This window comes from Eptesicus fuscus, chromosome 19, assembly GCF_027574615.1.
Source record: "Eptesicus fuscus isolate TK198812 chromosome 19, DD_ASM_mEF_20220401, whole genome shotgun sequence".
In the NCBI taxonomy this organism is placed as follows: Eukaryota; Metazoa; Chordata; class Mammalia; order Chiroptera; family Vespertilionidae; genus Eptesicus; species Eptesicus fuscus.
Genome location: NC_072491.1, coordinates 39,774,736 through 39,790,564, shown reverse-complemented (window position 1 = coordinate 39,790,564; position 15,829 = coordinate 39,774,736). Strand labels below are relative to the sequence as shown.

General features: G+C 48.1%; 1 protein-coding gene across 1 annotated transcript in view; it reads left to right on the top strand.

The window, feature by feature from the left end:
* The first annotated feature begins 13,677 nt into the window (after positions 1-13,677).
* EYA1 (EYA transcriptional coactivator and phosphatase 1) overlaps positions 13,678-15,829 on the top strand; it is a 297,411-nt gene continuing 295,259 nt past the window's right edge. The window contains exon 1 of the mRNA XM_008150342.3: positions 13,678-13,728. The gene's annotated coding sequence lies outside the window, so the exon portion shown is untranslated. The remainder of the gene's footprint in view (positions 13,729-15,829) is intronic.

The window sequence follows — 15,829 nt, the reverse complement described above, 5'->3', positions numbered from 1 at the left end:
AACACAGGCACCCCAGGGTGGGGGAGCGAGTGGTGGCAACGTCACGTTGTTGTTGCGTAAACCTGAGAACGGAAAACACGGTTTGTGACCCAGACTGCACCGCCCACCAGCCTGTCAAGGAAAATGCACAAATCCTGTGGAAGGCCAACGATGTACCAATCTCCTACACCCACAGGAGCGTGACATTAATAAGCTGAACCGTATGGTACCTGGCAATGCCCCCTATTTACAATTAAAAATGTTTAGCCATCCCTCGGAAAGAGAAAGGCTGAAAACACAACTATTGGTGGACAAAAGGGCTTCTGTTTAAGTGCGGGTCCTAGGAATACTGGATGTTTAATTACCAAAGCTTTTATTAACTCTAAAGCTAATATAATGTTCCTTGACAGGCTGAAAAGAATCAAAATTATTCCATTGCTTTTATTTAGATTAGGAATGTGCAGTTTATCACAGGGTACATCTGTTTTTAATACTTGCTGTATAGATCATTAGCCCACCAGTCTTTCTGACCTGTTTCTGCAGTGGCAGAAGAGATATCATCATTAATGCTACTTTATGCCTTCGTGTGTGCCCTTTTGCACAAGACGAGGGATGTTACTGGGTCTGCTGACGTGACTCCGGTTTTCAACTCAGGTGGTTCGTGCAGGGAGTTCAGTGTGTCTCCTCATTAGCCAGTGGAGATGGCGAAGATTCACCGGACAATCAGAGCCATAACTCCAAATGAAAGAAAGCGTGATTCTTTAAAAGTGTTTAGAAGAGTGCACAGCGGGGCATATTTTCTTTCTTACTGGCAAGAGTTTGTAACGGGATACGTTAACATTACCGAGAACATGAAAACATGAAACAAAAGTATTGATTCAAGAATTCACTCAAGAATCTGAGTGCACACTGGCTGGTTTTATTTGATTCTTTTCAAGGACGAATTGCATTGGTTGTTTACAGCAGACAGGTACAATTTGGCCAGTCCTTCTCTTTCCACATTTTTCAACATACATGAAAGCAAGTGTTATTTGTATTTGTTAAATTTACATTATCTTCCCTTTAATTGCATCAGCTGCTCAGTAGATCTAGAAATAATGACATTTAAAGGGAAAATGGCCGCCATCTCCAGAAGACTGCAGTATAATGGAAGAACCTAATTAATTTAACCTCATCATCTTCGGTAATGGCTGAGTTTCGTCATTCCCGCAGATGGAGCTGGGAGGAATTAACAGCCCTGCGTCCCCGCAGACCCCACAGATTGGCTGGCCAGGGGGGGGATTTTTCTTAGGTTGCTTCAACTCACATATTGGCAACGTCTGCTTGAAGTGTAGTAGCAAGTGTGCTAGGAAGACAAAGTGTGTGGCATTAACAGGTGAAAGTGAAAACCCCATTTTGCAAAATGTCTTGCCTCTGGTTCTATGTGGTGGAGGCAAAACAAAATCTCTTTGTTGAGAGACACGGGACCAAGAATTTAAGATTATCTGTAAATATTCCTTCAGGTTTAAACTGCAACAGAATGGGAAAGCCAGGCTTAACCTCAGGAAAACGAGAGATTTGCATGTGTCTACAGCTCGTCCTCGAAATGCCATTATTCATTTTTGTTCTTTCCTGAATGATTTGTCACGTTTTCTGGAACTAGTGCTAATGCAAGAAAACGGAAAGGTGTGGGGTTCCTGTATGGACCGATAGCATAGGGGATGTTTTAAATTATGTGCATCATCAAGGAGTTTGCCAAGAATTCTCTGCTGCAGTGACTGGTTCCCTAGACACTGTGTTCTGCCCAGATCCACTGTTGGTGGAGAGATCTGGCAGCCTCTCTCCCAGTCATTTTTCTTCCCAAGAAGCCAGCTTCTTCCCACTGTCCAAACAAAAACCGGTGTGTGAAGTTGTCATTGTGAATATAAACACGGAGTCGTGTTTCTCAGATCACCCCAGACAGAATTTAGCTCAGAAAATACCATGGTGTGTGGGGGAACCCTCGTGTCAGAGCCTAGCCATACCTTACCTGCGGTAGATGGTCTGATAATCCCAGAACTGAACCTGTCTGCTTGGGTACCACGCCAACCTTAGAAACAGGGCAGAGGGTAGCTGCCCAGGGCTCAGAGAGGAAAGGACGCCGCTGGTATCGCTGCCTATCCATCGCCCATCGTTGCACTTCCCTGCGCCAAGCCTTGGGTTAGGGGTGGCTATTGGTCATTCCTACAGATGCCCCGTTTTGCTCACCGTTTCTGTCAGAGCCTGTGTGCTCTAAGCTGCTGATCTACATTTCGAAAATGCCCCCCAAATCGATCGCTGGCCACCTCCGGAAAACGGAATCCCCCCTCGAGGGGAGGGCGCCTTTCCCTAGAAAAAGCCCTTCTGGTCTGCAGGCGGCACGGGGCCCGCAGATGACCAAGCTCCCAAACCCTTAGCAAAGGTGCGTCTCCTGCCGACTGGGGCGCCGGGCGGTGTGACTGCGCCCGGCAGGGCCAGCTGAGTGCGCCCGTGGGAAGAGCCCCACACCGCCCCGCGGGGGCTCCCGCGCACGCTCCGCGCCTGCCTCCCTCTCCTCCGCACTGAGTCCCAGGGTTCCCCCAGAGTAGTGGCGGCCGCAGAAATTCTATAGGCTTTAGCCCAGAATTTAGCTTGGAGCCTGGTTGAGGTGGGGTAGGGGGTAGGGGGTAGGGGGTAGGGGGTGGGGGGAAGGGTGAAGATGTCTTGTCGCCAAGCTCGGATGCCCTGCACGCCAGCCCTTTCCTATGTAGACTGTCTGTTCCCGCGGGGAGCTGGGGAAGAGATGCTAAAGCTTCCTCCAGGCGACCTTGAAAAGCGCCACCCATGCCTGGCAACGAACCCTGGCCGTGGTGAAGGCCGCCAAGAAATGGGGGTGTGCACAGAGTCTCGAGAAGGGGGACTGAGGCGAGAGGCTGCGCTCACTGCGGTCTCCCGCCTGCGGGAGCTTTGGATACTAAGGGGATGGTCCCCGAGGACAGACCCAGAACTGCGGGCTGGAGACCAGGAGGGGGTGGGGGGGCTGCAGACCACGGACGCTTAGAAACCGGTACATGAGGAAGAAGGGTTTGTTTCCAGGCAATCTGTGGGCAAACGGACATCTGGGCCCGGGACCCCGGTCCCCCGGCCTTCGGGTGTGCGGGGTAGGGAGGAAAACGCCCTGGCACGTGGTTCCGCTGAGGTAAAGGGTTCGGATCCGAGGCGAGGACCACCGGGTTGGGCGTTCGGTCATTGAACCCACGGCCTGGGGGCCGGCCCCGCGCCGGGGAGTGTTTTAGACGCGGGGCGCACAGCCGCGCCGTCCAGGGCTGGGCACTCGACCCCTGGGAATGTCAGGTTCTCGGCCGGCAGAACTGCCGGCTGCGAGGATGCTAGGCCGTGGAGATGCCTTCCAGCTGTCAAACCCGGCCCGGGCGCGAAGGGGTGTGCCCTCGCGGGCAGAGGAGCCCCCCACTCTGGGCGGGGGCGGGGAGAGGGCCCCGATAGGCCCCGTGGCTACGGTCCCTGCCAGGCAGGCAAGACACGATTGTTCCGCAGGCTAAGCCGGCCAACAGGACGGTGCCCGGGTGTGGGCATCTAGCGATCCCGGGCACCGTAGGCCGGTTTTCCGGGAGACCGCCGCGAACAGGTGACCCCTCTCTCTTCAGAAGCGTAGCGTTCCGCGTCTGACCTCGCTCGGGGTCAGAGCAGGCCCCTGTCGCCAGCCGCCGGCGTTAGGCCGCGGTTCAGCCCTGGCCCGGGGCCCGCCTGTGCTCCCCGGGCGGCTCTCCCCGCGGCCCGGGGCCCCGCCGTCCGCCCGGCGCTCCGGGGAGGAACTGTTCCCAGCCCCACCTCGGGCCTGCGCCCCCGCCCCGTGTCCCGCGCCCGCCGCGGCGCCCCCCGGCAGTGTGGGCTCTCCCGCCCCCGTTTCCATCGGGCCTTGGGGAGAGCCTGCTATCGCCGTCCGCCCCGCGTCATTCTAGCCCCGCTGAACGCGGAGCGCGCGGGCCGGAGAGGGCGCCGCCCGGGTGCGCGGTGCCTCGGGGGATCTCCGTGCGCGGCACCCGGCAGGCTTATCCCCAACCCCCGGGGGGCCTTGCGACGGGGTGGCCGCGCCGCCGCATTCTCGCCGCGGGTTGGGTCTCCCGGAAGCTACAGGTGGCGGACAGGGCACCTGGCCCCTGGCCCCGGCCCGGGCCTTGGGCGCCTTCCTCGGCGCACCCAGGCCGGTGGAGGAGCAGCAGTCCGCAGCCAGCCCAGCCCGGCGCCCGGCGCCCTTCCTGCCTGCGGCCTCCTGATCTCACCGCCCCCGCGCCTTCCTCTACCCTCCCTCGGCGGGCTCCCGGCCTCGTGGTCCTCCCGGCTCTTGGGTGCTCTCCCTCCTCCCTCCCCCATCCCGGAGTCCGGAACCTGCGCGCGCGACAGCGCTACTGGAGCGCAGAGGGGCCGCGGCCGCAGCGGAGCCGGCGGGGAGGCGGGGAAGGGAAGGGAGGGGCGGGAGGAGGTCGAGCCCGGGGAGAAGCTGTGGGTTGGGGCAAACCGATCGTCGCTGGGCTAAGCAGAAGCAGCTGCTGGTAATAGGCGCCGCCGGGGAGGGAACGGGTTTCCCAGCCCCGGACGCGGCTGAGGCGGTAGCTCTGGCGGCCACAGCGACCACGCGCTGGGGCGACCCGCCGCGGGGGCGCCCGCTCCGAGCGCACGCCACGGTGCAGACCCTCCCAACCTTCTGTACCGCCCGACGGTCCCAGCGGGCACTCCCTCCCGATCCCCACCCCCACCCCCTCACCAGGACGCGGAAAAATGCCCTGGCACCCCACTTCTCCCGTCGGAACGAGCTCTCTCCTTTGCCCAACTTGCACCCCAAAGAGGATGCTAGCTGGGCGTTATTCGGAGCTTCGGAGGGAGGTGGGATGGTGGACGGCAGCAGATTTCCCCTCGCCTCCGCTCACACCCAGCGTCCTGGCAGAGAGGGCCAGGGCTCCCCATTGTCTCCTGAGGTCCGGTAGCAAGGGCGCCCTTAAAGCCCCTCTGGTTATCTTTCCCCGGGCACTTCTGAGACGAGGAAGAAGGAAATGATGTCTGCTGCAGTTTCAGAAGCTTCGAATATTAGACGCGTTGGTAAATGCAACCATTTGAAAACGTAGGAAAAGTAATAAGCATAGGAAAATCCACGACAAGCCCTAACAACCGATTTTTATCTATCACTTTATATCCGTCCATTATCCATCTAAATATAAAAACCTGTGATTTGATGTAGTTTACATAAACCACAGGCATTTGGCATTTGCCTTTGTGTTTTATTCCAATACGATCATGAGCTGGCAATTGGCCTTCCAAACCTACTAAATACGTGTTTTAATTCTGGAAAAAATAAAAGTCAGCTCAACTTGTTGCATTTACATTTTATGAAGTATTTATTTTTATTTTATTTTATTTTTTTTTAAGCTGGTGTCAGGTTCTGTAAAGTTTCCCCACCCCCAGCCCACCCTCAAGAGGATCCTACCTCTTCCCTGGCCCTGGGTTGGCTACTGCAGTGATATCAAGGAATGAAATCTTTGCGGTCCCAGGATATAATCAATCTAGAATTTCTTTCTCTGGATGTTTACATCATGTGGAGTTTTCGTTACAATCCTGTTAACATGTTTTGTTTAATTCAAGACATGTCAGAAAAGAAAAATAAAAACTGAGCGCTCTTATAGAGGGAATCATTTCTCCTAACTCTTGACTTGAGATATCAGCGGTAGCACTGTGAGTTCCCCTTTCTCTCCCCCCAAAATGTGTGTTCCATTTTACTTATCAGATGAGGCACTTGCATCGATAAAAGGGTGTTTTTTAAAAATCCCCCCCCCACCCACCCAATAATATGTACTCTTAGCAAGTAGAAGGTACATTCCGGAACGAAGCAGCTTATAAACCACTCTCTTTTGTGTATCTGCCTACCTCTGTAGCTCCCCCAAACCTGTCCCCAAAAGCTGCCTGATTCCCGTGGGCTTCAGGTGTCTCTGAACAAATGAAATTTGAATGTCCTGTTGGAGGAAGCAGTGTTTCTGTACCTTGGATTTGGACAAAGGAATTGTTCGCAATCTTTGGGGGAAAGTAATCTCCTGTTTAGAAACCGCCTGGGGGACAAGAGCCCTCCACGAGGTTCCCCGCAAAAATCCCCCCCCCACCCCCCAAGTGTTGGTGCGTTTCTGTCGGTGGACACGTCACTGTTGAACCCATTATTTCCCTTCTTCCACTTTTATTGGATAAGCGCAGCTGTGAGGAACCCAAAACAACCCGTATTGGAAAAGAATAAGGGAGATTCTCGAATTCTAAAGCTGTACCATAATTTCTAGTTTCACTTCTCGCTTCCCCACCTCCCCCACCCTCCTCTCCAATTTGCAGGACCACGTGTGCGGTTCCGCATCCCACAGTCGCTTCTCGAGTTTCTTGTATAGTTTTGGTTTTCCCCCGTCTCAAGTAGTCAGAAAACAATGCCGAGGGGGGAAAGGCCTGAAATCGAATTGCAGAACCGCCAGGCTGAGCGGCCGGTCGCGCCTGCACAGTAGCAGCCACGGGTCTCCCGGGGGCTTTTCCAGGACGGCACCCAAAGGTGCCAGCTTCCTAGGCTTCAGGGAAAAGAGGGAATTTTAGGAAAGTAGCCAAACTCACTCCGAGAGAGTGGTATCATCAAAGACAGCCCTCCTACCGGAGGTGAATTTCTCTTAGCTACCCGAACCGGGCTCCAGTCGTTCATGGGCTGTGGTCCTGTGATTCCTATCTCACCAAAGACCCGCGCGCCCCCAGACTTCTCTTCTCTTCTCTTCTCTTCTCTTCTCTTCCCTTCTCTTCCCTTCTCTTCCCTTCTCTTCCCTTCTCTTCCCTTCTCTTCTCTTCTCTTCTCTTCTCTTCTCTTCTCTTCTCTTCTCTTCTCTTCTCTTCTCTTCTCTTCTCTTCTCTTCTCTTCTCTTCTCTTCTCTTCTTCTCCTCTCTTCTCCTCTTCTCTCCTCTTCTCTCCTCTCTCTCCTCTCTCTTCCTAGATCAATTTCCACATGAAATTATTTATCCATGATTGATCCTCTCCTCTCCTCTCCTCTCTCCTCTCTCTTCTCTCTTCTCTCTTCTCTCTTCTCTCTTCCTAGATCAATTTCCACATGAAATTATTTATCCATGATTGATCCTTGCAGCCACATTTGCAGTATTTCTTGAACAGGGATCACCACTTTCTGAAGCAAACGGTTTGATCAGCATTTCTAGGTCACGTTTAATTTTCAACCTCCGTTCACAAGCCCGTGTGCCTGGCCTCCCTGGAAACCCACTTCCAACAGCACTGAGTGCAGGGACGATGTCACTACATCTGATTGAGTGTAAGACTTGCCCCAGTTGCTGCAAGGACACCCAAACCTATTGAATCAGGGACTTGAGATTGCTAAGAAATTGTGCATAACTTCAAATTAAAAATGTCTGTAGGTGGTCTCACTGCAGTGGCCATAAGGATCTTGTTTTCTTATATATGGAAGAATAACTCCTTTTACAGTCCAACAAACATTTTCCACAGCTGATCACCAGTGGTTTCCTTAGCTGAGTGTAAAATGATTTGAGTTTTCCTTTTGCCTATATAAATAAACTATGATTTGAAGGGAAATTTAGGCAAATTATTGAGCCAGCCATTTACTTAAGGATCTACAACAAATTAAAAAATGAAATTCCGGGACAAAGATTGCAGAATATTATGGCTCTTAGCTGTCAGCATGCTGTGACTTCTGAAAATGAATGATACAATTTATCTGTTGGACTCCTTCCTTTCATGCCTATAGTTTGGTGCTATGATTCAGTTAATATATACATTTAATATCATATTAAAAGCACTGGTTTAAATGATGCATAAAGTCATTCTAAGTTTTATTTCTTAAAGGAAAATATAAGCTATAAAACATTTGTTGGATAAAATAGAATACCCTACCAAAACAAAGCAAGCAAACAAAATGTCTGGTGTTAGAGGAGAAGAATAAAGTTAAACAAGGGGAAAATAAAACAGACAAAACAGAAACAAAATAAGTCTGCCCCAAATAAGTCTGACTAATATTCAAGGACACATTCGGTTTTCATTACCAAGAACAGCTCTCCAGTGCTTCTTGTTACATGTTAAGAAATAAAGACAATTACAATGTCAGAAACACAATTTTCCTCATTCTAAATATTTTATGCTTATCAAACAAACAATGCATCGTTTGCTTTCTCCTTTCCACTACTCTATGGTACTAATTTTGGCACTTAGGTGGTGCTTGATTTGGCATGCAAGTTTGAAAATTACCTTCACAGTGACCTCTGGCACTATTCCTCAGGTTTATTGTTGGCCAACAGATAGTTGATTGTTTGGTCTAAATGGACCTCAATCCAGAACCTATGCTTTTCTAGTATACACTCTTTCAATGAACCCAAGCTTTCTTATCCTTTCGGAGGCGAGGGTAAACCTATTTAGTGCTAGTTTGCCTGCTGACAGAACTCATGACATGGAATGGATTTTAGAAAATGTTTAATAGTCATTTACAACTATAAACCAAAAGTCAACAAAAGTACTATCAGCTATCTGCCAAAAACATGGTCAGGAAATAGTAAATGAGATTTAACCTGGATAAGAAGAAGTACTGTGTCTGGGGAAATATAATCTACAAGTTATAAACTTGAGGTCCAACTCCATGTTATTCATGAGTCACATTCCCAAAATTTCTGTTCTGCTGGCCATTAGAGTTTAGTTAAGGAGCATGCAGTCCTGATCTAAACTATATTGGAAGAGCAATTATGTTGGCCAACAGATAGTTGATATTTTTTAAAATTCACCTGCAATTTTATTCTTGGAGGAAAAGGTGCTATTTTTTAAATTACTCCAGTTGTGAGAAAGAAGAGCAAATCTGATGCTTCTTGGTCACATGATATTAAAGAAATGTAAAAAGAACAATCAAGCCATTGCCTTTGGGGTGGGGGCAGGGACAAGTGACTGCCACATTGAGGAATCACTTTCCCCAAAGTACTTGTTAGATATCATCACTTTATAAAGGTAAAGGCAACTCACAAATGGATATGTTAATAAGTAGAATGATCTGGACAAAAGCTCCACCTCTAAAAGTAGTTGACAATGAGAAGCATACATATGTCAAGAGAGAAAATGATAAAAGAAAAATTATACAAATTATACAGAAACATTGTATCTCAATAACTTTGGAAAATTCACCTAAAAGGAAAAGATCAATAGCACAGGTGGATTTTAAAAAATTAATCAAATACACAATAAAACTTACCATAGTAATTATTCGTTACACATAGGTGATAGGTAAAACCTTGCTTGAAAATTCACCTGAAGTCTTTCATAGAAATCTGGCCAGGAACCCTAGTGTTGCATGCCTCACCTGGTCTCTTAAGCTATACATGCATGAAGATATAGGTAACCATGTTTGTTTTACCTCAGGTCCTCTTACTACATACCTCCAAAATCCCTGGTATGATAAAAGAATGTGATGATGTTCTTTAGAAGTCTTGATAGGGGGAAACGTATTTCCTAACATTAGTCAACAATAGGTGTTTTTACAAAACCAGTTCTAATGTAACAAGAAATTGGATGTAAAAGTTAAAATTTATGGCTCATGTAATAAGTTCCCGTTCAGTGAGTAAACTATTCCCTGGTTTACCTCATACATTTTTTAGGGAAGCAATAGGCAAGGAACTTAACTTTCAGAGGATATAATATTCCCATAGACTAAAAAGCACATGTACTTTTTTTATTATTTTTAAATATATATTTTATTGATTTTTTTACAGAGAGGAAGGGAGAGGGATAGAGAGTTAGAAACATCAATGAGAGAGAAACATCCATCATCTGCCTCCTACACACCCCCTACTGGGGATGTGTCAACAACCAAGGTACATACCCTTGACCAGAATCGTACCTGGGACCTTTCGGTCCGCAGGCCAACGCTCTATCCATGGAGCCAAACCGGTTAGGGCCACATGTACTTTTTATAATATAAAGATCCTAGACTATAGGGACTGTGTCTTTAGTCTTGTGCATAGCTTTTCTTGGAATTATTATTCCAGTGGCTTCAATTAATGCTCTCCAGTCACATGCACTCAACACCAAAGGAGGTTCCTAACAGTGTGAAGTGATTTAGCTAAGTGAAAGAAGAAAGGCCAGTGTTGGGGGAAAGTGACTGGTCCTTTTAAAGTTTCTTTACATTGTCCCTGTACATAAGAAAATTCCTAACTCACATCTGGGGAGTTGGCTTCATTCTTGGCTGTTCCATACGGTCCAGTCCTCTCCCACTGATGCTCAGGAGTAAATCTCCACCTAAGCTGGTGGGCCAGACCTTCCTCCTTCTTAAGGAAAACTCCCATTGGGTGCATTTGAAAGTGTTTCTATATGAAATTACATTGCCAAACTAAATAATAAAGGAATTTTTAAGAGAGCAAGCAAACATTTCTTTTGAGTCAGGATTGGTCCTACATACCTAACCTGTCAGTGTAGGCAGAATACAAATCCTGAAAGATCTGCAGAACTGTTGCCCTCTGCCTTCTGTGGGTCTCTTTTGAGAATCTAAATAGGACCCAGATTTAAACACACATTTCTGTCACGTGTCCTGTGTTTATGTCATAAACCAGAGTATAACTCTACACTTAAGCGATTTTTTTGTTCCTTCCTGTGCAAAAACTTGGTCATTTCTTTATTGTACATAATGCAGGTTAGGAGAGCAGTTAAGATTAGCATTTTATGATATCTAAGTGGCTAAATATTATAAGTCCAGTTTAAACTAACAGATACATAATTGAGTCCTTATGGCATTTCCTAGTTACATGGAAATGCTACAAATATATCTATATATATATATACACACACACACCAATACATGAATATGAACTCCCATATATATTCTCAAAAGGATTATTATGAATATATGTTTTATTGGGTTTTGGTTTGGTGTTGCAAGGGACATTTAAGTTTTTATTGAAAATTTCTTCATACTTGCATTCACAGCCAATAAAAAAATTAAGTATATTTTATGTCAAAAATAAACCTGTCTTGGGTGGTACAGTGCATTTGCAGATTGTGACCCTATGGCCAGGCACGACTGCAAATCCACCCGGTATGCCTGTAACTGATTTGGGGCTTGGATTTCTGATTTGGCTGAGAGATGTGTAAAAACCTCAAGTAGTCAACAGCTCCCTATTGGCTGTGCATCTGAGGGGCTCAAGAGCATGTTTACTCCAGCAAGTGTCTGGGATACATTATACTCCATAAACTGGCTCCTGCTACTCCTGTTTTGGAGAAGATGAAGAATTTGTATACTGTGCTAAAATGTACTTTGCCCAAATAACGATTTCCCTTCACAAAAAAATTCTGAATATGACTCTATCTTCTGAATCTCGTACTGCCAATATTTTAAACACATGGCATTTCTGAAAGAACGATAATGAAATAAATTATCTGACCCTTCACATTCAGAGGCTGTTTCAAAATCTAGACTTTTACCCAAAGGCCATCTGAATCTGGATTTTGAGAGGTCAAAAAAATAAAATGGTAGCATATTTGGGTTGAGCGTTGTTCTACATATTTTTTTTTAAGGAAATACCAGGATCAATGATCAAAAGACTCCCTGTATTAGTACATAAAAAATTTAGATTTTAACTGATTTCTGAATTATAAAAATTGACTTAAAATATGATTTTCAAATAAATACCATGCCTGTAGTCTTTGACAAGAGAAAACTTCCATTGCCTTCAGTGTTCTCAGCAGACACATATTTGGAAGTTTTGGGTTATTGTTGCTCCCTCCTTAAATGAAGCTTATTGATCACCTATGCTTTAAGAGACTCTGGGTTTAAACTTTTTAAAAAATGTTTGTGAATGGGTAGAAAGGGTAAGCAGTGGGTTCAAGAAGGCTAAGCCATCCTCATCAACTGGCTAATTTGGTTCTGAGGTAATGTGGTCTTACTGGGTTAACATAATTTATCAGTGCATTGACTTTTATAAGAAGTCCTCTTCACAGGATATATATGGTCTATTTTGAAAAGTGTCTGGGTCTGCATACATCCAACAGTTTAGGATAAAAGAAAGATCAGCCTTGGTGTAGATTTCTGCCTGTTTCCTGTGTACTGGTCTTACTAGTATCGCCAAATCTATAATCGGTGGTCTTTGAAGGTGAAGGATTAGGTCTCATTGTTCTGACTCTGACTTCGTGGTGTCTAGCACAAATCCACAGATACTTGATGACTGATAGAGACCACAGTAAGGCGTGTGAATCTGGCCCATTTTGAAAGGGCGTATAGGATAATAGCCATATTCATGCCGTGCTTTATACTCTCTGAGGCCCTTTTGCTTACATTATCTCATTCGAGGTGACTAAGTGAGAGGGGGTGGGGACAGGGTTTCATTGGAGAGCGGGGAGACAAGTGAAACTTTTTGAATGCTCACTGAGAAGTGATGAGTCCTTATAAGAGCAAATCATCAAGGTATTTGCATATCTGTCACTGCTTGTGATTGGATTCCCTAAATCGAGTAAGAGGAAGTTCCTAAAGAAGGGGCAGCTCAGATTACTGGCCTGTAATGGAAGCTTGGTCCAATGCTGAAATACTTCCCAGGCCAAATCAAGATTCTCTCTAGACCCCATTAAGTCAGATGCAGAGGGACCTGGGGGTTACAGAAACTTTCCCCTACCCTCCCAAAGGGGTTCCCGGGTGCAAAGAAAGGCAAACATTAAAAAAAAAAAAAAAAAAACTATTAGAAAGGATACATGACATTTAATCCCAGCTTACTTGTACGATTTTGTGTAACCCATTTACCCCTCTTTGCCTCAGTTTCTCTAAATATAAGAAGTTGGATAACATAGCTTTAAACCACTTATAAAATATTTGAATCCTGGTTGTTTTAATACATTTCAGTCTGGTTGCTTATTCCTTTATATTCTCCACCCCACCAGAAAAAAAAAAAAAATCACCCCGTCACTTCACCTCCTGCGCACCTAGCTTGGCAGTTAACCGAGCAAACCCCCAGGCTCCCTCCGGTTTCAGCACGGCCCAGGGATCCCAGGCACCCCGCGGGGCCTGGGCGGCTGGGGGAGCTCAGCTCTGCGCAGAGGAGCCCGGGGAGAGAGGCTGGGGCCCGGGGTCCGGGAAGGGGGTCCTGGGGAGAAGGCCCTGGTGCTCTCAGAGCCACGTGAAGGGCGCCCCTCAACCCTCAACCCGGAGGCAAGGACGCATTTAAGAAAGAAAGAAAGAAACAAACGCCGCTGCAGGCTCGCATTTCTGGAAGCCAGAGCCGTCTTCGCCCTAAACCCTGAGACAGACCCCCTCTCTTAGCGCTGCCCTGGCCGTTACCCATTTTCCGTTTGTTTTTGGAAGAACCGGTTCCTCAGCCCCGCGTCGCCCAGTGGGGACACCCGTGCGTCCAGCTGCCGGGCCCGGTCGCCCGCCACCCTCCCCGGGGCGGGCGAGCCTCTCTCGCCACCTTCGTCCCGGCCGAGCTCCCGCCCCGCCCGGGCTGCGGGCGGCGTGGGCCTTCGGTCGGATTGCGGTGACGAGGAGACTTTGTTGTGAAACCCAATCTGACCCTTTGGCTCCGAGGCAGGGCCCCGAGCCCGGGCCGCTGACGCCGCAGCCCCACCCGGGCGGGAGGGCGGTGATCGGAGCCCCGGCGGCCGCGGAGGGGGCGCAGCTGCCGCGGGCCGACCCCGGAGCGATCGCGCCCACCCGCAGCCCGGCCCGCTGCGCCTCGGAGGCCTCCCGCTCCGGAGGGCGCCGCCGCCAGGTACGCAGAGCCACCTGGATGGGCGCCTGCATGGGCGCCGTGGGCGCGCGCCGCAAGGGGACCCCGTCGGGGCCAGCGGCGGGGACCCGCCGGCGGTGCCCCCTGGCCTGGCAGGCTGAGGGCGCTGCACGTGCAGGGGACCCGTTTGTTTTCCTGTGGGGAAGTGGTGACTGATTGGGACGTCGGGGCACGGAGGGGAGGTCATCTTGACCTTATTCGATGTTGTGATTGCGGTCTTGGACGTGTGCTTGCGCGCCAAGACCAGCACTGGGAAGCTCCTGGGGGGGCAGGGGGGGCGGGGGGGCGGGGGGGGGCGAGCAGATACTATATGTAGCACTTTCCAGCCACCCCGATTTCCTGCCTAAGGTCAAAGTGGTTCGGTTGGTGGAAGTCAAAGAGGGCGGCTAAAAGAAGTAGCGGCTGGGTAGGAGGGGTCAAGCAGGTCGAGGCATTGTTATTTCTATGAATAATCAGGGAAGCAGTACAAAATAAACTGGATCTTTGTTTTTACCTTTGGTGAGGTTAGGGGGTGGGGAGAATGCTGCATACAGTAGAAACCGTTTTGTTTTGTTTATTGTCTTCTTTGTGTTAATGAAGACCCTCCCAACTTTTTTGTTCTGGTAGCCAGACTGACTAATGCTAAGTGGGTAACTAAGGCTAACTCAAGGCTTCTTGAAAAGAATTTGGGTGGGAGGAGCACTCAGACCTTTCAAGAAATGTGAATTGATATGTAAAAGAATCAGTGTCAAGTGTCTGCTCAGCACAGAGGATCCCAGCTCTGAGTGCTCCCCGCAGGAATAAGGTAGGAGCAGGGTGTCCACATACGGAAGGCACCCTTCCATCCCGTCCAGAGACCCTAATGCCCTAACTGCCCTGTGTCTCCTCTAGCTCTGGGCTGTTCATCCAGCCCACCCTGGGAAACAGGCCATGGCCCAAGCATCTTGTAACAAGGATAAAAATGGGTTCTGCCCTGAAGGAGCAGCTCCTGGAACATTGTGACCTAATGTGACTAGTGCTCTGATGGGGAAAACACAGGTGTGCAAGGCTTGCTGGAGGACAGGACCAGAGGAGCCTGGGAGGCTGTGCAGGAAGGAGTCTGCGTGGAAGATGTCTCCTCCAGGCTCAGGGGAGTTGGCACCAGGGGCCCTGGAAGTAGGTTGTCATCATTGCAGGTGAGCAGGAGAGGACCGGGATGTGCAGAGGTGGTAGCTAGAGCCAGATGGGAAAAGGCTCGGATGTCAGAACAAATGAGACCAAATCAGAATGGTTCCCTACTTGGGGGAGAGCAAAATCTACGTTTCACATCTTGGAACGTATGGATGCCTTAGAGAGAAGGCAGGGAAACGTGCTAATTAAGATCAATTACAAAATAGGAACTATCAAAAAAATCTATTAGTGGGATTATTTAGCCTATAAGAAAGTCAAAAGGTGCCCGGCCAGTGTTGCTGAGTGGTTGAGCATTGACCTATGAACCAGGAGGTCATAGTTCAATTCCCAGTCAGGGCACATGGCTGAGTTGCGGGCTCAATCCCCGTGTGGGGTGTGCAGGAGGCAGCCGATCACCATTGATGTTTCTATCTCTCTCTCCCTCTCCATTCCTCTCTGAAATCAATAAAAAATATATATTTAAAAAAATTATTTTTAAAAAGTTACAAGGTAATTAGAAGCACTATAATAACAATATTGTTTTACTAATTGTTATTGTAGTAATCTGAAATGAAGCTTCTAAGATTGTCCTTAAGCAATTGACTTACATGATACTTTTTGGATGTAAAAAATAGAGACAATTAATTATTAATTGCATTATATTTTTTATAACCTTTCATCCTTTACAGAATTCTTATCATTTGCTCAACACACATTTATTGGACATATACTATATGTAGGACATATTTTCAATCAGCTCTATCCTACTGGATGGTATTAATGTCATTGTATAGATGAAGAAGTAGGCTCAGAGAAAGGTAATTAATTTTTCCAGGATTACAGAGTTGATAAGTGCCAGAGTTACCAACTTCAGTTCCTATTCTCCTACCCTGTCTTCAGTAGTCTTTTTCTTTACCCTTTGACTCATTAGACTAGCTCTGTTTTTGGCTTTTTC